Raw genomic sequence first — 18,049 nt, 5'->3', positions numbered from 1 at the left:
AGTGGAAGAGCCCTGTTGCACAACACTGAGGAGGTATTTGTTAGATGCTCACATCAGTGCAGGCGGTTCTGAATTGACCTTGTAGCTCGGCACAACATATAAGCCAGTAGGACAGAATGTCATCAGGGCAGGAGCCAAATGACTCTCCCTAGGGAAGGAGTTCCACAATCTAGACATGGCCACAGAATGGGCAGATGCCAGCCCCACCAATAGTGGTGGTGGGACACAGAAGAGTCTCCACAACTGATCTAAGGGTGTGGGCAAGCTCAGGAGAGGAGATAGTAGGATTCACTATGCATAATGTACATAGGATCATCATAACTCAAACATGATCCCCCTGACTGCAACTTTTGCCGAGATTTTGTGATTGAAGCCTATACAATTCCTCATCCAATGTTGAAGGAAATATGATGGTGAAAGTGATTACGGGGTAAGAGGGAGATCACTCCTACTTGATTCTTTTTGAAGTTACTTATTGACTGTATAAAAGATAGGTGTCCAATCCAAATCATAAAAGAGAGAGATTTGTGAAACAGAACCATAGTAAATTGGTTTTTGAGACATAACACATTTTTGTTGCCATGTTGTCTAGCTATCTGCAGCTGCACAAATGTCAAGGCTTTCTTAACAAAATAATATTCCAAACATAGGGCAAAAACAGGAAGAGAAGAAAAGAAACACCTGCTATTTGAGAAGTGTTTTAGAGTCTGAGATGTCTGGGGTGTTTCTTTTCAGAAACAAAACCTCTAGCCCTCACGGATCAAACGTCACCAAGCAGGAAAAAATAGATTGTAGATTTTTAAAAAAAATTGCTTGGCTCTATGTGAGAAACTGCTCTATAAATAAAGGGGAAAGGTTTTGTGACCATAGACTCCATAACAGGGAGAAAATCTTGAAAGTTTTAAAAATGTCATTGACATTTCTCCATGAGATTTCCTATTATTAAATGAGGCATTCTTATAGATAAAATGTAACCTTGTGTTATTTGCTTTATTTTTATCAGATCCTATTACAATGTTCCACTATATCTCTGTCCATAAAGAGCATCACCTGCCCCTCCCACTTTCCCATAGTGCTCAGCAGACTATGACACAGATAGCTTGCCTATGTCTTGAAGAGGTAAGAACTCTGTAAAGCCTGTATTAACTATTCTGCCATAAATAAAAAACCCCAGATGTTTTGTCTTTCAATTTAGCTAGAACACATTTCTAAACGTTGCGATTTCAAGCATGCATTAAAACTTTTAGTTACTTAAATGTTGAAACAGGGTCATAGACTTGGCTAAGAGAGTTTGTGTCGAGAACAAGAGAACCCACTATTTGTTTATTAATTATTTCATATTCATCTTGGATCCCTGACTACCAAGCCCAAGGAGTCCTGGTGACTGAGTTCCCCAATCAATTTCATTGGAGGAAAATGTGTACCCACACACCTCCCTTTCTACTACAAGTTTGCTCTCTCCATTGAAATGAATGGACTTCTAGATGAGAACTCATAACTAACTACACCTTCTGAACTGGATAACAATTTTTCAGCTCAGCAGATATGCTCATAAAATCAATACATGATATAAATTCAGCTGGGGGTTTGGAGACTACTAATTTTCTCCCCCCAAATTCGTGGATACTTAGAGCCTTTTCTTCTCCTGTTCTGTAGAGCACAGTTGTTTTCCCTAGCTGTTTCTTCTTTAGCATTGTCCTCCTCCCACAACTGGTTGTTTTTCTTGAATTAAAAACATCAATGATCCCACCCATATAATGTTATGACATCACTGAACTTCAGTAAATAAAATCACAACCAATCAAATCCAACTATATGAAAACACCCCAGGCAATTAAGAGCAAGGGCAAGTGATTACATGAAATGAACAAGCAAATATTTCCTTAAGGAATACTCAAAACATTGCTGAAAGTGAGCGGTATCTACCAAAAATGTTCCCAAAAACCTGGATAGATTTGGCTCAGTTGTGTTTAATTTTGCTTTTTGCTAACTAATTAATGGAGAGACCAGGGATTTAAAAGGAATAAGACCCACAGAGGCAGAGGCTGTGTGATACAATGAATGTTTATTTTATCAGCACAGTCATGCAATTTTGATGTTGGCCTTTTGTATGCAAAACTGCCTGATGGAATTCATACCATCACCACATTTCAAAGAGCTTTATGCTAGAAACACTTCTTCCCAGTGATGGTATCTACTTTGAATAGTTTTCAGATAATTAACTAATAGAAAATCTAATGATACCAAAATTATTTATTTGTTTCATACATAATAAATGGCTAGAATAATTATGGCTCAGCCATCTGTAAATGTAATCACAAGATCTTTTAGCTTTCTAAAAAGAATAATTTACCATGTCTTAGTGATTTTGTGAAGGCTATATTGTGTGATGATGTTTTGACATTCAAAATTACAGGCAGCAAATTCAGAAAGGATTGATTCACTCTGTTAACTGTTATGTATAATTAATTTTTTTAAAATTCTCAGCACTGATAATAAGAAAGCATAAAACAATAAGGATACAACACTCCTAGCAGTATGGCACTTCTATGAGCAAAGTGCTTTGCACGTGTTTGTGTGTGTGTACAAGAGACAGAGAGAAGAATGCTAATCAAGGGTGGACAAAATAAGGGGTTGTGAAGGATTGTTCTTGGAGGGGATGGAGCAAAGATGGTGACTGGCTAACAGCCCAACTCTTGAGCTCCTGCCCCAATTTGGACCCCCTCCCCCCATCCCTAGTATGCCTTCCAAGGCAACTCTCTCTGCAGAGCTGGCTCATTTGCAGCCTCATATTCCTATTAAAGATGAACTGCTTCAACTCACTGCAGTTATGGACAGGTTAAGTCCGCAGCCAAAATTAAAAGGGGATTCGTGCTTGACTTCAGATTCTGGAAGTGACCTGAGCAGGATACTAGTCAGCTATCACACACAATCTCAAGACTCTTCAGCCCCGCAACTCCAAAACCAGTCATGGCTCAGACATCCACAGCCAGATCACCCTAAGGGAGGTGAAACACCCCCCCCACACACACACACACACGGCTGCTGAAAGTGTACCCATCGGACTTCTATTCAGAAAGTGAAACTGAAAGTGTACATGAAAGTGAGAGTGTCAGAGACAACCCTGGAGCTTTATCCCCCAAGTTTCCCTCTGCCTCCCCTGGATGTCCCCTAACTACTGAAGCAGGGACTTCCACTCTGCCAGACATGTGCCCTGGAGTGCTTCGTGCCTCAGATCCTGACTTTGACAGTGTAACGGCCCTTCTTGCCCCAGGCAGACACTGGCCGTGCCACAGGCTCCCCAGGCCCTATCTACAGTGTCCCCTCTCTCATTGCTGGGGATGACTTCTATGATGGATGAACCGATTCACACAAGCCATTTGACATCCAGTGACAGTGAAGGGCAGAGCCACACAGCACACACACTGCCAACAGCATCTCCTCATCATGAATCTGGAGAAGCTGTGGATGCACCCTATGCCTTGCAGGACCTGGGCACTGGTGTATCTTTGGAAAGCGAGTCTCATCTCGAGAGCCCTGGTGAGCTGAGTACCCAAGGCAGTCTACCTGAGACAGTGAGCACTCAGGACTTTTCAACTGACCTCCCTGGTCTGAATCCAGGACAGTCAACTTCTGGAAGGAAGTGTTGGACCAGACAAGTGCCTCACTAATGCCCCCGGGGCCAGAAGGGCAGACACCAGTAGATGTCCCCCAATCTTGATAAGAGCTCCAATTTCCTAGCTTGACTGCTGGAGATTCTCTGATTCCTTCATAGAGTTTTCCAATTCAAAATTCAACTACCGCCTCAACTTCATGATATTCCACAGACCAGCATAAGATCAAGGTCCTGTTGAGGAATGTGGCTGGGTGGTTCCGCTGCAAGACACAGACTGTACCAATTTCCTTTCTATGCCGACGATGCCACAGGACACTGATAGGCCTCAGAAGAAGAAGCAGGTCACCTGTTTGAAATATCTGGAAGTAGTCCTGCATGCCTTTGGCTCAAGGAAGGCCCACTGAGACCACATCGCCCTCATCTGCAGTGACGCTTTTAGTAGGTTCTTTGCAGACAAAATCTCCTGTATTCGGGCTGACTTGGACTCCACTATTTCTGCAGGGTCGATGAGGAGGTGTCCAGCAATCCCTCTTGGAGTATTAGATTGGACCAGTTTCAATCTGTGACTCCTGAGGATGTGGACAAACTGCTTGGGGCATTGTGGCCTTCCACCTGTTCTCTGGATCCCTGCCCAACTTGGCTGCTTCCATTTAGCAGGGAGATTGTAGGAGGAGGCCTAGTTATTATCATAAATTCATCGCTGAGGGAGGATAGGGTACCTCCTTGTTTGCAGGAGGCAATGGCTAGGCTACTTCTTAAGAAGCCTTCCCTGGACCCCTTAGTGATGGATAGTTATAGACCAGTCTCCAATCTCTCTTGTTTGGGCAAGGTGATTTAGAGGGTGGTGACCATCCAGCTCCAGGCGGTTTTGGAGGAAGCTGATTCCTTTGTTGCCAGATTTGGTTTTTTTAAAGCCAAATTTTGGGTTACAGCCCATTTGACTCACGAGTATACCCCTGAGGTTCTGGCCACCCTGATAGACCCATTTCAAAGTGGCTTTAGAGCAGGCTATGGGGTTGAGACAGACTTGGTTGGCCTGATGGATGACTTCTACCAGGAAATTCTGCTAGATCTTCTGGATCTCTCAGTGGTGTTCGATACCATCGACCATGGTATCCTTCTGGATCGCCTGAGAGAGTTTGGGATAGGAGGCACTGCTTTGCAGTGGTTCCACTCCTATATCTCAGGCTGATTCCAGATGGTGGAGCTTGGTGACGGTTGCTCTTCGAAATAGGAGCTATTACAGGTGAAACTCGGAAAATTAGAATATCGTGCAAAAGTCCATTAATTTCAGTAATGCAAATTAAAAGGTGAAACTGATATATGAGACAGACACATTACATGCAAAGCGAGATAAGCCAAGCCTTAATTTGTTATAATTGTGATGATCATGGCATACAGCTCATGAAAACCCCAAATCCACAATCCCAGAGAATTAGAATATTACATGGAACCAAGAAGACAAGGATTGTAGAATAGAACAATATCGGACCTCTGAAAAGTATAAGCATGCATATGTATTCAGTACTTGGTTTGGGCCCCTTTTGCAGCAATTACTGCCTCAATGCAGCGTGGCATGGATGCTATCAGCCTGTGGCACTGATGAGGTATTATGGAAGACCAGGATGCTTCATTAGCGGCCTTCAGCAATTCTGCATTGTTTGGTCTCATGTCTCTCATCCTTCTCTTGGCAATGCCCCATAGATTCTCTATGGGGTCAGGTCAGGCGAGTTTGCTGGCCAATCAAGCACAGTACACTGTATACTTTTCAGAGGTCTGATATTGTTCTAGTCTTCAATCCTTGTCTTCTTAAACCTTAGAGAGCACCTTCTTTTGTATGAAGGTGCTGCACGTTAAGGTCATCTGAGGAGGTCCGTCTGCAGTTACCACCAGTACGTCCGGTGGCAACTCAAAGGCGGACCTTCTCTGTAGCTGCTCCTGGGCTGTGGAATGCACTCCCTGCAGAAATCCGTAGTCTGAATTTATTATTGGCCTTCGGGAGAGCCCTTAAGACCTATCTGTTTGGCCTGGCCTTCCAGGGTTTTTAAACTGTTTTTAAACTAAATGTTTGGCCAGGTTTTAACTGTTTTAAATGTTTCAATTGTTAATTGGTTTTATATGTTTTTATAGTTTTTGATTTTAACTGTTAATTGATTTTAATTGTTTTTATTTTAATGTGAACCACCCTGACCCATTTTTGGAAGGGCGGTATAGAAATCAAATAAATAAATACAAATAAAATTGTACAGAGGGCTTCCACCACCATACTAAAATTCCAAGAAAAAGTAAGCACATGTCTCAGGAAGGAGCAGCCCATCTGGGAAGGGTGGTGGTAAATAAGCTACAGGTGCAGTTCATTCCCTTTCTCCACCAGGGGCCACCTCATTCTGCCTTGTTTTGCCCACCACAGCACTCAGGGGCGTAGCTAGGGGAGAGGGGGCCTGTGTTCACCCCTCTCCCCAGTGGCCCCTCAGAGTGAGGGAGATAATGAAGATACTAGGGAAGGGAGATCTTGGGGCCCCTCAGGAGTTGAGGGTACCAGGTTCTTTGAACCCATCCAGTCAATTATAGCCACACCCCTGACTGCACTAACCCCAGGCGCACACGCTGGCTATTCGCCCAGTTGGGGAAACAGTTGGGGAACCAGGAGAATTTACTCCCCCCTGCCACACCCAAATGGGCAACTCATGGGTTCAAATTCATATACTCTCTCCCCTCTTCACTTTCATGATAGTTTGCCTGATTCAGACAAAATTGTAAATGATGCTTTGGCACAAACTAAGATTGGGAGTTTTTCATCTCAGGGCACCAGGGAAGAAGAAAACGGGAAGGGAAGGAGAGTGCATGCAAATGCAAAGTTCCTGCCTGCTCTTTCTTCTAACAGCAATTCATGTCTTTGTTACTTCTAAAAAGCCCCACAGTCTGGTAAAGTTCCTTCATGCCCGATAGCCATCGTTTATGATTAGTCAGTCCTGGAAGGCTTGTTTACTCAAAACTAAAGGTGAAATATCAAGATGCCCAATTCCTCACCAGAGAAATTGCCTGTACAGAGAAATGACAGGTACAGAGGGAAAGCATCCAAAGTTGCTGGTTTCTCCCATGTGTGTTACTCCCATGTGATACTGTTATGGAGAAATGAATGAGTTGGTTCCCTGTCCCCAAAGGGCTCACGATCTAAAAAGAAACGTAAGGTAAACAGCAGCAGCAAGCCTGGAATGCTGCGCTTGGACTGAATAGGTAGGGTTGGATAGGGCCAGTTGCTCTCCCCCTGCTAAATACAAAAGAATCACCACTTTAAAAGGTGTCTCTTTGCTCAGTTCTCCGAAAGCAAACTGAGCAAACTGAAGAAAAGCATCAAAAGCTGTTTGCTTATATTACAAATACAAAAATGTTATACCAAAAAAAATCTAAAATATCATACTTTCTACATTTGAATCTTAAATTATTTCAAGACCTATGCCTTGGACCATACTGAAATAGCTCACTTTTCCTGTCTAGGCTTTTCTGCCTTCTCCCATTATGATTATATTTAATTGTATGTAATCCTATCTATAATCCATAATGAATGATGCCAAGGTTGCTTTAATGCTGTTTTGTTTCTTGATGTAATCAGTGCTTTGCTATTTTTCACTGTCTTTTATATTTCTCTTTACTCTGTGTGATTCCTTCTGTGCTGGGAATTGTGAGAAAATAACGTTACAAAATGGTTCTGAGATAAGCAGCATTTCTTTAACAGATGCTGCTTCCCCCAAGGGGGATGCAATTACATCCAGACAGGCCGAAAGCCTTGGGAAAGTAGGACACGTAATCAGCTTCGGACAGAAATGACTAGAACCCTGATTCTGATCACAACATTGGAAGTTATATCCTATTTATTTCAAATTCATTTACTTTGAAATAAGAAAGCTTAGGCTAAAAACACAGGAAGAGCCATCCTTGATCAGTCCAAGGGTCGAATCTAGTCCAACTTCCTGTTTCCAACAGTGGTCAGGAAGATCAGCTGGGCATCAACCTTCCCAGTTGTTTCTCTGCTAACAACTGATGCTCAGATGTAGAGTGCCCCAGAACAAGGAAAATCCATTTAGCTGTTCTGGTGAATAGCCACTGATAGTCTTTAGTCTTCTCTAAATTTGTCTACTAATGTTATCTAAATCATGACCATTGCCATATTTTTGAAGTTAGCTGTGTGAAAAACTATTCCATTTGTTCTGTTCCGAATCAACTGACCGTTGGTGCCTTTGGACAACCCTGAGATCTTGTACTAGGAGACAAACTATCCACTTTCTCCACACATTCACAGTTTTTAAAAAGTATATCATGCCTTTTCTCTTTTTTTAATCTAAACTTTCTAGAGTTGCTGATGACACCCAAATCTATTTCTCCATATTGACTTCATTGGCAGAGGTGCACCTAGGTAAGGAGCCTGGACCTAAAGTTCTTTTGGAGCCCCTCCCCCCCGCTGCAAGTTAAGCATCATCCCCCTACACACACACACACACACACACACACACACACACACACACACACACACACACACACACACTATTTTTTAATACATGGGTTCTTGAGGGCACAAACAGCAACTGAACTCACAAGAATGTAAGAAAATACTGTAAAACAGGTACATTTATGCAAATATACATTAGCAGAAACATTTTGACACACAGCTTATCATATTCCCATCCCTCATATTTCTTTCCCCACTCCCCACTCTGTCTCTAAAGCACCTGGCACAGGTCACAATCACACTCGGCTGCCCAGCACAGTGCTGGCCAGTGGCAACTAAACCACCCAGGACAGACTAAAGAGGATTTGGGAGCCCCCAGGGGGTGTGGAGGCCCAAAAGTCCAGGGGTAAGAGCGCCATTGTCATCAGGTAATGGCATAACTTCTCTAAATGCCTGCCTGGATGCAGTAATGGGCTGGATGAGGGATAACAAACTGAGGTTGAATCCAAATAAGACAGAGGTACTGACTGGGGGATCAGAAGATGGTTTAGATGGTTTAGATCTGCTTCTTCTGTATAGGGTTACACTCCCCCAGAAAGAAAAATATGTCTCTTGGGGGTGCTCCTGGATCAAAGAATCAGTCTGCTCTCTCAGGTTGAGGCAATGGGCAGGGGTGCTTTTTATCAGCTTCAGCTGATAATGTTAGCTGTGTTCATTTCTGGAGGAAAATGCCATTATAGCAGTTAGGCTTGACTACTGTAATGCACTCTACATGATGCAGCCTTTGTACATAGCCTGGAAACTATAGTTGGTGCAAAATGTGGCAGCCAGACTGATCTTAGGGATAACCTGAAGAGACCATATAAAAGCAATCTTTAAAATGCTGCACTGGCTGCTGCTATGTTTCCAAGTGAAATGCAAAGTGCTGCTTATTACCTTTAAAGCCCTTAATGGCTTTGGTCCAGGGTATTTAAGAGAGTACCTCCTTTGTCATGCACCCTCACATCTATTAAGATCATCTGGGGAGGTCCAGTTATTAGGGATGTGCGAACTGGTTTGGGTTTCGGGGGTTGGGATTAGAACTGAACCCCGCTCCCCAGTTCACAATTAATTTTTTTCTTTAAAAATTGTTACCTCTAGCCCCTTTGGGGGGCTTCTTAAAGGCTGTGGAGGGATCTGCAAAGGTTCCCCTCCCCCCGCCAGCCTCTTAATTCGCCGCCACAACCTGTCCCCTGCTGATTTTCAGGCCCGTTCATACCTGCAAAGATCGGCGCACTGGCCATTTTGGAGGCTGACGCTCATGCTCAAATGAGGCAAGGCCTAGGGCCTCACAGGGACCATTTAAGCATGCACAGCAGCCATTTTAATATATATATATATATATATTTAAATGGCCACCAAAAACGAAATGGCTGCCGCACATGCTCAAATGGCTTCTGCCAGGCCTTGCAGAGGCTAAATAGTGGGCCCATTTTGTGATCATCTGTGAGTTTAACACAAGATCAAAGGTGGGGATCTTGCTTATCTGCTAAGCCCCAGCTGGGCAGAACGGTTTCTCCTCCTACCTCATTCCAAAGCTGGGGACATAATCTGTGTTGGGCATGCTTGATCTACCCAGCTCTAACTTAATGCATGATGCAAGCTTCACATCTCTGACTTTGTTTTAAATTCACAGATGATCACAAAATGGGAACACACTCAGTCCCCAAAATAAGTTAAGAAGCTTCTTCTACCCTAATAATAATTGTGAGAATGAGCCCAGTGCCTTGGCTTCTTAAGCAATTCTAGTCTCTCTGTACTGCCATAATACTTTAGAGTCTAGAGTGTCTGCCTTTTACCAATCTGGATGGGAGATGGAGTTGTAAGTTTGTGCTCTGTTCCTAGCACAATTTTTATACCTGCATGTCCCTATTGGTGTGATATTGATAGCTTCAGTGTATGTCCAGATGCTCTTTCTGAATGTGATTAATTAAATCTCCAATTACAACAGATACATCTTACCTGATTGGTTAATGTAACACTCAGAGAGAGCAGAGCTCTGAACTAATTCATCAGTGCAGAGGATCAGTACAGAGTTGCTTGTTGGAAGAAGATATTTTTATAACTTTCAAATCAAACGTGCTCTGTAAATTTTTGTTCTGAATATGTCAAAGGATGAGAAATGACAATGTACTAAGTTGAAATAGTATGCTAGTGATCTCCGCAGATGACATGCATTGTAGGAGACTCGAATAGTAAACCTCAAAATAATGTTGCCACTATCCTAACAATTAAAATAAATAGATAGATATAAATAACCCTGTTATAATGAGATATATGGAGCCTAGATACAATGATTAGAAATAGAATGAAAACTAAGTATAATGTGGGCAGAGATGCTGGGTCAACCACACCAGGAACCGGCTGGGGCCCCATGAGAAACATCATAAGGCCCATCATGTGCAGAGAACCATCACGCGTGGAAGCCGGAACCAGGCTCCCACCTGCCCGCGCTGCTGGGAGGAGTGCTGGGGGGCCTGGGGGAGCTGCCACCACCACCAAGCCACTGGTGGTAAGGTGCCCTATCACCCCTCACTCCCCCCTTTCAACCCTTTTCACATTAGGGATCCCCTTTGCTTATAAAGGGGAATCCTTACTGGATTTCTCTTTACAAGCATAGCCACCCAAACTGGCCGAACTGGGCCGAACTAGTTTGATCTGAACCAGGCCTGGCTCAGTTTGAACTTGGACTGGCCTCCCTTTGTGGGGGAGGGCAGTCCGGTTTGAGCTCAAACTGGTCAAACTGGGCTGGTTCAAATCAAACTGGCTTCTATTTGAACTGGTTCTGCACACCCCTACATGCCATATAATAAAGTGGTAAAAAGCAGAAGTGGTAGAATGGATTATGCTGCATTAGACTGCAGACAGAGATGCAATTTCTGATTCTCTTCTATGCGGAAATCCTGTGCAGTAGAAAATTAGCACATGAGGGATGCCCATGTGGAGCTGCTGAGGTGGAAACATTAACACATACTTTGTTTAACTGCCCTTTCTATGATATTGCCCGTTCCATTCAGATCGCCCCCTATCAAAAGAAACATTTGGATTGGTCTGAGGAACATTTTATTGTTTATTTCTTAGGAGATAGGTATGAAGAAGCTACTCATAGGATTGCTTGTTTTTGTTCGGAGGCACGTAAAATAAGGTTTCTGCAAACTGGTTTTTAAATTTTTACTTATGTTATTGTATTGTACTGAATTGCTCTTTGCTGTAGTGTTTATTTGGTTGTTGACCATAAATAAATGAGTTCAGCACATGAGGAAGAAAACTGCTACTTCAGCTTTCCCCTTAGACTCCTAGTATGTATGTATGTATGTATGACATTTCTAGACCTCCCCATCCAAAGGCTCTGGGTGGTGCACAAGAAGTTTAAAAAACATAAAAACAAACACCATTCAAAACACACTGCTTAAAACAATAGAAAAACAATTCTAAAATAGTTCAGAACCATTTAAAACCAATTAAAATACTTAAAAACAATTTAAAAACCTTGGAAGGCCAGGCCAAACAAGTAAGTCTTTAGGGCTCTCTTGAAAGTCAACAATGAGTCCAAACTACAGATATCTGCCAGGAGTGCATATAAGAATTTTATAGCCAAGTTTATTCTTAAATTAATAACAGAACTTCAGACCTGGCAAAGCTTTCTCTGCTATAGAGTAAGACTGTGTTCTCCTTGTTAGTTGTAATGCCTTTTGAGCATTCACAGAGTTCTTGGCTCCTACTATACTGTCTATATGTGCCCCAGAAAGAAATGGAAATAAGGTGCATGAGAATGGACTGTACCACTTCAGAATGCAAGTGGGGGGGGGGGATCCACTATGTTAAAAAAAACCCCACACTCTTAAGTACAACCCAGCCCTGCAGGGGTGGAGGACCTATTAAGATGGTCCACCCAAGATGGCTGCTGAAGCTAATGGGATTCCAAAACGCCTTGGAGGATTTCAAAAAATGGCTCAGGGTGGTTTACAACAAAATAAAAGCAACTAAAACCAGTTAACAATTAAAATCAAAACTATAAAAATAGAATAAAACCAATTAAACATTCAAACAGATAAAAACCCTAGAAAACCAGGGCAAACATCTAAAACAATTTACAACAATTTACAACAGTTTATAAACCCTGGACGTCCAGGCCAAACAGATAAGTTCTAAGGGCTCTCCTGAAAGACAATAATGAACTCAAATTATGAATTTCTGCCGGGAGTGCATTCCACAGCCCAGGAGCAGCTACAGAGAGGGCCCGCCTCTGAGTCACCGCCAGATGAACTGGTGGTAAGTGAAGATGACCTCCTCAAATGACCTTAATGTGCAGTGGGGATCATGAAGAAGAAGGCGCTCTCTAAGATATAGATTATACAGCCCTTTATACAGCTGGGTGATTTAGAAATCACTGTTGGACTTGAGATATTGGCCACAGCAGCAGCAAAAACAACCTGCAGTTTGCCTCACCAAACTCCAGTTTGAACCTTCAGTTTGTAGTGAGTTTGACCGCCGCAACGTGAGGTTTTCGGTGGCAGCATTACATCCGATCATGGATGCCACCATAACCATGGTTTCATGCAGTTTCTGGAACCATAAACATAGAGAGGGCAGTGCAGAACTGCCTGGGATCTCACCCACTCAATGCCTGCTGCACTTCTTGCTGGCCGCTTCTCCGATCACTTGCCCCGCCCCCTGCCTCTGATCCAACAAAGCAGATGCCTGGCAATAGGGATGCTGCCACGTCCCATCCCCAGCTTGTCAGCCTGTCAAATGGGAAAATCACATGCCCCCTTCCCACTCTGTCCCTTGTTTCCATCTCCTGGCAGTCAGGAGAGGAAGGGGATGAGATGGCAAGATGGGCACTACGTGGTTTGCTGTCCAAAAGTGAAGCAATAAGGATGTATGTGCACAAGCACATGCAGTCATGGTGGCAACATAAGCAGGGCTACCCCATTAGAGTGCTGGGATGGCCACATATTGCAGGGTGGTGCTTTAAGTGTTTCAGCACCTCTATTTCAAGGTGCCAAAATGCTTCAAGCTGCTCCAACTGAATTGTTTCAGCAGGGACAGTCAGGTCACTAACAGGAGAAAGGCAAGTCTTATGTGCCCCTCCAATGCTCCTCTGCCACCTCAGCATGGCACGGTTGCATCTTGCTTGGGAACAGGAGGTTCCCTGCCTTCCACAGTGTTGCTGACCCCTCAAGATGGTGTCTGCACATGCTCAGATGCCACTTCCTTTCCAACACTGCCCACAGGCTGCTGGGAACAGGGAACTTCCTGTTCCCAAGCAAGGCAGCCGGGTAGCGTGCCTTCTCCAAACAGAGAGACTGGCTGCTTAATACAAACAGTGCCACACTGGGGTGGCAGAGGATCAATGGAGGGGCAGGTAAAAGTGATCACTTCCCCCCCCCCCACCTGGATGTGCACAAAACGCTTCATACACATCCCTAGTGGAGATACCTGGGGCCAGGTTTAAAAGGCAACCCCAACCAGGAGTCCTTGAATGGCTCTGCTCTATTGTTTTCACAGTGATCTTGGGGAAGGTGTATGGTCCCTAGGCTTACTCATGGGAAGGGCCAGGCAGAAGAATCAGCATTTCCTACAGTGAATGGTTGGGCATCTGTGATGGTGATGGATGCTGTTCCTGAGCGGACTGCTCACTCATGAGAGGGTCAGGCTACGTAGACACATGCATGGGGTCCAGATGGCAGATGCTGCCCAGCCAGGTTGCTCCATACAAGCAAGCCGCGAAGACGGGTACCCTGGCAACAGCTCTTCCTGTCTTGGTGACTGTTGCATAGAAGCTCTCAGAGCATGCCCTCTGCCAGCCCATCTGCCCATTAGAACATGTCCATCTTTATTTTTGCCCAGAATGGCAACCCCACTCTCCTGGGTCACAGACAACCGGGGCTCCCCTCTCCCATGATTCTCCGTGGCAGCAGATCTGCAAGCAATGCAATGCCAGCACAAACCCGGGAAATTTGAATGAGGGTTAAGATCTGTCCCCGGTCTCAGTGTTTCCCCAGTATGCCCACTTGGTTATGCACAGAGACATAGAGCATTAAAATCCCCTTTGGGTTCATGAAAGGCTTCCCTGCAGAGGAGGGGGTCATTGTACAAAAGTGCTATCATTAACCAGAGAGAACACGGGTTCCATACAAGCAGGGCCCTCTTTCTTTGGTTAGCTCAACTCATGAGCACTCAGTCTGACGGAAGTGAGACTAAGGCTAGTGAGACTAAGGTCCTCCCCAGTAGACTGGCCCTCTCATGAGAGTGCTAGTCCCCTGGCAGCAAGCCACCACAGGGGCAGGAGTGTTGTTTGGTCTCCATGGATTGCTTTGCTAGGGTGAGCCATTGCAAGAGCATCCTTGGTCACAGCGGGCCAGTGGAGAAAAGCAGGCCAGACAGGGTGTATGTATGAGGAAGTAGACTAGAAGATAAAAAAGCCATAAAAGGGAAACCAGGCTATAGGAATGTGAAAACAGAACTATATATTCTGTGTAACTTTATGATTGGTTTAGTAAATACTGTAATAAGGTGTGCTTGAATAACATCATTTATTGTATATAATCTGCTGGCTATAGGCCATGGGTGTGCCTTTTGTATTAGAGGTGCACCTGGCTGGTGGTTAATCAATTAAGCTTTGAACCTGATGGATGGTGTGGTCTCCTCTTATTAAATTAGCCTCCTGTGGATAATTTCCATGTCACCAAACCTCAGGATCCTTTGCCCTCCCTTATATACATATCTCCTCCTATGAAGTCATCATGTTCCCTTTCCTTAGTAACAGAAAAATAGTGCCACACAGCATCCCACCCCCACCAGAAATTATGCTTGTTTGAGACAGTTTTGTTTGTGGGCTCTTACGAGGGCGGCAGCTGTCAGAAGAAGGCTTGCATGGCATGGTGCTTGCTGGGATGCAGCCTCAGTGGACCAGGAAGAGGGAGGGGCTCCGTTGCCCTGAAAACGGAAGTTGCAGGACTGTGGTTGGACAAACATCTGCGATGCAATTCATGGTTTGAAAAATTAACTACGGTTTTGGCAACCTTCAGTTTCTTGTTTTGTGTGAATGCGGCCATAGTAAAACTTGGGTTAATAGATTACTTCAGTCTATTAGCCAATAGCCATACAGGATCATAAAGAAAAGGGGAACTTGAGTCCAGTATTCCTGAAGTCAGCTCCAGAAAACATGTACAATTACGCTTGCAATGATTGCATCTAGCATTCCAGTCCTAAACTTCTGTAATGAATTTGACTATGATACCACCATGCTATTGGCATAACATACATGATATTGCACAGGCATAGGATCAAACTGTGTTAGAATGAACTACAAAATCCAAATGAAAATAACTGGGCCAAAGGAGCTGTGTGACAACAGAAGTATTAGAGATGATGGTGATGCTGAAGGATAGCATCAGAGGAGTACTAAGGAAGGTACTATTATGTAGCTTGTATTATAACAGGGAAAATAGGAGTTTGATGACTGCCAACCTCAGCAAACATCTAGAAGCACAATCAAACCTGAACAAATTGTTATCAAGACTGATGGGCAAATTGTATATCTGTCTGTAGAGTCGGAGGACCAGGAAAAAAAGTGTAAAATATCTCATGATGGATTACAGGAAAGATGTTCTCATAACAAGAATATGATTATGGTTGAATTACCAAATTGCCTATTAGCCAAAAAGCAGAAAAATGTATGTTGTCATAGAAACTAACAGATTGTATAACTATTAAATGGCTTCTTCCTAGACCAAATAAGATGTGTTACTTGAACAAAGAGAGTTCAGGTTGTGCCATCTATAGCAGTCTGGATGGTATCTTGGGGACAAAAATCCGTGCTGGATTTATGCAGAAAATCTGAAGTGCTTTGAAAGGAACTGGACCTTTTGTGGGACAAGGATCATTTTGACAAATAATTTTTGGCCCTCCAGAATATTGATTGTATACTTCCTGATGTAGGTGTTGTATACATAAGAAATATCAAGCAATTAATAGTGGCTGGCATCCTGACTAACCAAGTGAAGATGCAGCAGAAGCTGTGTCCTCACAGCAAGAGGCTGCTCTTAATACAGCCAGAGGTTTCCTCACTGCTGTAGCAAGTGGGGATTTTTGCTGATCTTCCCTGCCTTTTGAAGAGCTCTGTGCCTTCCAAAAATATGTCCCTGAGGTCTGCACAATCATCAGGGACATATTTTTGGAAGGCACAGGGAACTTGCAGAGGCAGGGAGCATCAGCAAAAATTACTTCCCCACAGAGGCGTATCTAGGGAAAATAGCGCCTAGGGCAAACACTGAAATTGCGCCCCCTGTCCAAGCATCTGACACCCATCTTTGAGATAACTTTACCATAACATCAGCTGAAAAATACAAGTCAGGCTCGTTAATCTTTTAATATTTCAAAAACGATTTTAGCAGTGGACTTAGCCAGATCAAAAAATGCTGGAAAACTACAAATTTCAGTATGCTGGGGCTCATGAAATACCCAAATACTATGTGGAGGTGTACTTGGAAAACTAAACAGAAGTGCCTGTCTAATTCTCTACTATGTATTTTAGCATCACCATTACATAAGTTTTAAAAATAAATGGAGAATTTGACTTTTCCCAGATACTCTGTAAATAATTAAAGGATACGCAGAGTAAACTGTGTCACTGCTTGGAATATATTCTAGTCTTTCAGAAAGAAAGTTAAAATGGGAGAAAGAGAGCAAGAAACTCCCAGTGGGCCTTAATATTAAGGATTTCACACTGATTCAAAGACAAATTCACCATTAATAGCCATATTAGCAAGACATCACATTTAACTCACTTATCACAAGAAGCAAAGTAAGAGCAAATGAATACAATCCTAGCTCATAGGCATCAGCTCAGTATTCACAAGCCCTGATTCTCTGTACATAGTGCCAATCTGAATATGTGTACAGTGACTTATATTATATATTATTATTTATTTACATGTAGCCCCTTTGGGGGGCTTCGTAAAGGCTGGGGGATTTGCAAAGGTTCCTCCTCCCTCCACTGGCCTCTAGGGCCTCGCAGGGACCATTTGAGCATGTGCAGTGGCCATTTTTAAAAATCTTTTTTTAAAAATGGCCACCGCGCATGCTCAAATGGCCTCTGCAAGGCCTGGCATGACCTAGGGCCTCACAGAGGCCATTTGAGCATGCATGGTGGCCATTTTGTTTTGGGCAGCCATTTTTTTTTTTAAAAATTAATTTTACAAAATGGCACCCCCCTTCAAGTGGCGCCCAGGGCACGTGCCCTGCCTGCCCTACCCCTAGATACGCCCCTGCTTCCCCACTTCTGCAAGCTGCAAAATTGGGGAAGTTTCTGGCTGCATTAAGAGCAGCCTCCTGCCACATCCTCACTTTGTTAGACAGGATGTCAATCAATATTTATTAAATGTTTATAGCTTTTAACTGACTCCAATCACAAAACATCTGAACAACAACATGTTTGAGAACATGCATAACTGTATTTCAACATCCAGTGGCTCCTTGGGGCCAGGGAAAGCCTATTCAAACAGGATAGAACTTGAAAAGGCACGTCTACAGGATAGAACTTGGAAAGGCAGGGAGCCACAAAGTCTTTGTGCTATAGCACCACATGGAAGTCACAGGAGACACTTCAATGTGATGATGGCTTGATGTAGTGACTTCATGTGGTAGCTTTAACATGTGAATTGTTTTCTGTGTGGGCTATCTCCACTTGTGGAGAGAGCCTCCATGTTCTATGGTGAATCCTATAAGTTTTGTGGTAAGTCCTATAGTAAGTTCAAAGATAAGTTCTGTGATGAGTTCTATATGTTCCATGATAAGTTCTGCGGTACATTCTGTTATAAGTACCAAGCTAAACTCTATGGTAAATTCTAAGTTCCAAGGTAAGTACTACACAGGCGTGGAGCCAGCCACACGGTTACCTCGATCCAGCCCTGCCCAGCGGCCCCTTTAACAACATCCCA

The 18,049-nt window shown here is 43.6% G+C and overlaps 1 long non-coding RNA gene across 1 annotated transcript in view; it reads right to left on the bottom strand.

Annotated features, from left to right (window-relative positions):
• LOC128341206 (uncharacterized) overlaps positions 1 to 18,049 on the bottom strand; it is a 39,379-nt gene that overhangs the window by 10,476 nt on the left and 10,854 nt on the right. The window lies entirely within an intron of this gene.

The sequence above is a fragment of the Hemicordylus capensis genome, chromosome 1 (assembly GCF_027244095.1).
Source record: "Hemicordylus capensis ecotype Gifberg chromosome 1, rHemCap1.1.pri, whole genome shotgun sequence".
NCBI classification, from domain to species: domain Eukaryota; kingdom Metazoa; phylum Chordata; class Lepidosauria; order Squamata; family Cordylidae; genus Hemicordylus; species Hemicordylus capensis.
This window is presented reverse-complemented; position numbering and strand designations above follow the sequence as displayed.